The following is a 5338-nucleotide window of genomic DNA, read 5'->3' on the forward strand; positions in this document are numbered from 1 at the left end:
TCTTTCAGCAGTGTTTTATAGATTTCAGTGTACGAGCTATTCACCTCCTTGGTTAAATTTATTCCTAGACGTTTTATTCATTTACAAGCTATTGTGAATGGAATTGTTTTTTAAATTTCCATTTTGGTTTGATATTTGCTGGTGTATAGAAACAGAAATGATGTTTACAAGTTAATCTTATAGCCTAGAACTTCACTGAATTTGTTTATTAAGGTCTATTAGTTCTTTTGTGAATTGTTTGAGATTTTCTATACACAAGATCATGTTAACTGAGAATAAGATAGTTTTAGTTCTTCCTTTCCAAATTGGATTATTTTTATTTCCTTTTCTTGTCTTATTTCACTGGGTAGAACTTCTAATACAATGTTGAATAACAATGGTGACAGTTGGCATCCTTGATTTGTTCCTTAGTTTAGGATGAAGGCTTTCAGTCTTTTTTTTTTCAGGAACAGAATAGATCTTTCTTTCAGTACAATACACACCAGGGGAGAGTGCGAACGCAGTCCCCACTACCACAAATTATGCAGTCGAGTTTCCCACATTTGGGGAGATCACAGGGGTCAGCACGCCCGGAGTGCAATGGACAAGCCTTGCCCTGGGAAAACCACCTTCGTGATCATTGTAAGTATGGCTTTCAGTCTTTCACCATTGAGAGTAATGTTAGCTGTGAATTTTCCATATATATGCCCTCTATTATGTTAAGAAAATTACCTTTTATTCTTATTTTTATAAGTGCTTTTTTTTTTTAATCGTGAAAGGGTGTTGACTTTTGCAAAGTGTCTTTTCTTTGTTGATTATGATGATCATGTGCTTGTTTCCTTCATTTGTTTAATGTGGTGCATTATATTGATTGACTTTTTTATATTGAAATACCCTTCACATTCCTGGAATAAATCCCACCTGGTCATCATATATAATCTTTTTAATATGCTGTTGGATTTTATTTTCTAGTATATTATTGAGGATTTTTTAATCTATGTTCATAAAAGAAATACATCTGTAATTTTATTTTCTTGTTATGTCTTTTCTGGCTTTGGTATTAGAGTAATGTTAGCTACCTAGAGTGAGTTTAGAAGAGTTTCAATTTTTTGGAAAAATTTGAGAAGAACTGGTATTAATAATTATTTGAATATATGGTAGAATTCACCAGTGAAGCCATGTGGTCCTGGACTTTTCTTTGTGGGGGGTGTTTGAATTCCAATTCAAGGTTTTTACTTGTTTTAAGTCTGTTGAGAGCTTCTATTTTTTTCTTCAGTCAGTTTAGATAAGTTGTGCATTTCCAGGAATTTGACTATTTCCACCAGATTATATAATGTGTTGGTGTATTATAATGTATTTTCTTATGATCTTTTTGATTTTTTCAAGGCCAGTAGTAATGTACCCACTTTCATTTTATGTTTTAGTAACTTGCATCTTCTGTCTTTTGTGCTTTGTCAAACTACATAAAGGTTTGTCCATTTTATTGATCTTTTCAAGGAACCAATCTTCGGTTTCATTGATTCTCTGACTTGTTTTTGTATTCTCTATTTCATTCATCTCTGCTCTAATCTACTATGTCCTTCCTGTAGTAAGTGTTTAATTTCTCTTCTTTTCCTACTACCTCAAGATGTGAAATTAGGTTTTTGACTTGAGAGCTTTCTTTTTTTCTCTAAATGTAGGCATTTTCATCTATAAATTTCCCTGAGCACTGCCTTTGCTGCATCCCATAGGTTTGGGTGTTGTATTTTCCTTTTCATTTGCCTTCAAGAATTTTCTGATTTTTTCTTTGACCCCTTGATTGTTTAATAGTACATTGTTTAATTTCTACATATTTATGGATTTCCAAGTTTTTCTTCTGTTTTTGATTTCTAGCTTGCGTCTATTGTGGTAGGAGAAAATAGTTTGTATGATTTCAATCTTTCTAAATTTGTTGAGACTTCTTTTGTATTCTAAGAGATGGTCTCTGTTCTAGTTTGCTAGCTGCCGAATGTAATATACCAGAAACAGAATGGCTTTTAAAAAGGGGAATTTAATAAATTGCTAGTTTACAGTTCTAAGGCCGAGAAAATGTCCCAATTAAAACAAGTCTATAGAAATGTCCAATCAAAGGCATCCAGGGAAAGATACCTTGGTTCAAGAAGGCCAATGAAGTTCAGGGTTTCTCTCTCGTCTGGAAAGGCACATGATGAACACAGTCAGGGTTCCTCTCTTATCTGGAAGGGCACATGGCAAACACGGCATCATCTGCTAGCTTCTTCTCCTGGCTTCTTGCCTCATGAGGCTCCCTGGAAGGCATTTCCCTTCTTCATCTCCAAAGGTCATTAGTTGGTGGACTCTGCTTCTTATGGCTACATCGTTCTGCTTTGCTGTCTCTGAACCGCTCATTCTCCAAAATATTTCCTCTTTTATAGGACTTCAGAAACTTATCAAGACCCACCCAAATGGGTGGAGACATGTCGTCACCTAATCCAGCTTAACAACCACTCTTGATTAAATCACATCTCCAGGGAGATGATCTGATCACAGTTTCAAACATACAGTATTGAATAAGGATTATTCTGCCTTTATGAAATAGGATTTAGATTAAAACATGGCTTTTCTAGGGGACATGCATCCTTTCAAACCAGCACAGTCTCACCTAGAGAATCACTAATGTGCACTCGATGAGAATGTGTATTCTGCTGTGTTGGGTGACCTGCTCTGTGTTTGTCTGCTGGGTCCAGTTTGCTTATCACACTGTTCCTCTGTTTCCTTATTGATCTTCTCTCTAGATTTTCCATCCGTTATTTGAAGTCATGTGTTTAAAACACATATTTAAATATGTGTTTAAAGGTAACTAAATGGGTAAATACAAATGCCAGCTTTATGGTATCCTCAGTATGTAACTCTGCTTTTTTATCTCTTGTAAGTCAAATGGATAAGAAAATATAAATGCATGCTATTTATACACATATTTAAAACATATTTTATTCATGTGTTTTGGGAGTCTGTGATTAAGTGCATATGTTTATCATTATTATACCTATTTGGTGGATTGACTCTTTTATTAATTTATCATGTCCTTCTTTGTTTCTTATACTAGATTTTAACTTAAAGTCTATTTTTTCTAATATTGGCATAGCCATCCCAGTTTTCTTTGGTTATTATTTTCTTGGAAAATTTTTTTCAGTCATTAACTTTCAACCTGTTTGTATCTTTGGATCTAAGGTGAGTCTGTGTGACAACATGTAGTTGGATCACACTTTTTTTTTATCCATTCTGTCAATCTGTATTTTTTGATTGTTGAGCTTAATCCATTTACATTTAAAGTAATTACTGATAGAGCAGGATGTAGTTCAGCTGTTTGATAATTTTTTCTTGTACATCTTATACCTTTTCTTTGCCCTCATTTCCTCCATTGTTGCCTTAGTTGATCTTTTGTAATGGAACAATTTTATCCCTTTCTCATTTCCTTTTCTATTGTTTTTTTAAAAAATATTTTCTTACTATGGAATTTATATTTAATATCTTAAATCTATAACAATCTAGTTTGAATTTATACCAACTCCAATAGCATAAACAAACTCTGCTCCTATCCCCTTCCAGGCCCCCCTATGTTGTCCTTGTCACAAATTATTACACCTTCATATTTTGTGTACCCAATATTAGAGAAATAAGATTATTCATTAGATCTTGTAAGAAATAAAAACAGAGTTACATAAAGAGGATGCCATAAAACTGGCATTTGTATTTACTCATGTATTTACCTTTACTGTAGTTCATTATTTCTTCTTATGACTTCAAGCTACTGTCCAGAGTTTTTCTCTTTTAATCTGAAGAACCCCCTTTAGCAGTTTTTGTAGAGCAGATCTCATGGTGACAAACTCCATCAGCTTTTATTTACCTGGGAATGTCTTTATCTCTCCCAGACTTTCGAAGGACATTTTTGTCAGCTATATTCCTGGCTAGCATTTCTTTCTTTCAGCCTTCCCACTTCCATGGTTTCTGATGAAAATCGGTACTTAACCTTATTATCTATGAGACTTCTCTCTTGCTGTTTGTAGGATCTTCTTTGTCTTTGGCATTTAACAGTTTAATTGCAATACATCTTAGTATGGATCTCTTTGAGTATGCTATTTGAAATTCACTGGGTTTCTTGGATATTTATATTTATGTCTTTCATCAATTTTGGGAAGTTTTAGGGCATTATTTCTTCAAATTTTCTCTTTCTCTTATCCTTTGGGATTCCTATAATGTATATGTTGGTATGCTTCTGGTACCACAGGTCTCTTGCACTTTGCTCACCTTTTTCTTTCTTTATTCTGTCTTCAGACCAATTTCAATGATCCTATTTTGTAGTTGCTGATACTTTCTTCTGTCTGTTCAAATCTGCTGTTGAACCCCTGTAGTGTATTTATTATTTTCACCTTAATGCTTTTCATTCCCAGAATTTTAGTTTGGTTCCTTTGTAAAATGTGAAATTCCTCATTTTATTCACATATTTCTTCTTGATTTTATTTAATTCTCCATCTATGTTTTCCTTTAGTTCACTGAACTGATTTAGGACAGTTGGTGTCTCTGATTAGTTTTTCCAAATCAAACTTGATTAGCCCAATCTGGGTTTCCTCTACTGTTTTCTTTTGTTCCTTGAATGGGCCATCTTTTCCTATTTATTTGTATATCTTCCACTACTTCTTTGAAGTCTGGGCATTGAAGTATTTTGATGTTCTCACTCTGGAAGTCAGATCCTCCTTCCCCAGGGTTTTGGTGTAGGTTGGGTCTGTGTTGAGGCCCTTCAGTGTTTGGCTCGGTTTATGCTGAACCCGTGTCGGCACATGGTGAACAGTTAGGCTCCTTCAGGTCTTTCTGAGCGTGTGTGCTGGGCATGCGCAGCAGCTTCAACGATTCCCCAGTATGTGTGTTTCTTCTCCCCCAAAGGAGTTTCTGTTCCCTGTGTGTCCTTCCAGGGCCCTGGGCTGTCCCTTAGTCTCGATCACAGTCCCCAGGCTGGGTGGCTGTGAGCAGCTGAGCTCCACCTTCTGTGTGACTTCTTTGCCCCAGTAAATTCTGAGCTCACTCACTCAGACACATGCCCTGAGTCTGTCTTCCATGGAGCCAGTTAGGGCCAACACTTTCATTTAGGGGCACTAATAACCTGACTCCACGGACCTGCTCCTGAGTACTTACAGGCCACCAAGCTGCTTTGGGTCCAACCAACTGCTGTATGGAACTGACAAGAGGAGGATGGTGGACGAGGAAACTTGACCTTTGGGTCTCCTATTATTGTTTTATTTTTCTGATTGAGCATTTGTGTAATTGCTGCTTATCCTTGACCATTTTCCAGGGTTTTGGGAAAGTTTATTCTGATAGATTTTGCCCA

The 5338-nt window shown here is 35.8% G+C and overlaps 1 non-coding gene across 1 annotated transcript; it reads right to left on the minus strand.

Annotated features, from left to right (window-relative positions):
- Positions 1–483: 483 nt before the first annotated feature.
- On the minus strand, positions 484–641 carry LOC143654636 (U1 spliceosomal RNA). Its single transcript, XR_013161842.1, has one exon. It is a non-coding gene; the product is annotated as a U1 spliceosomal RNA (small nuclear RNA).
- Between the last annotated feature and the right edge of the window lie 4697 nt (positions 642–5338).

This window comes from Tamandua tetradactyla, chromosome 13 (genome assembly GCF_023851605.1).
Source record: "Tamandua tetradactyla isolate mTamTet1 chromosome 13, mTamTet1.pri, whole genome shotgun sequence".
Lineage (NCBI taxonomy): Eukaryota > Metazoa > Chordata > Mammalia > Pilosa > Myrmecophagidae > Tamandua > Tamandua tetradactyla.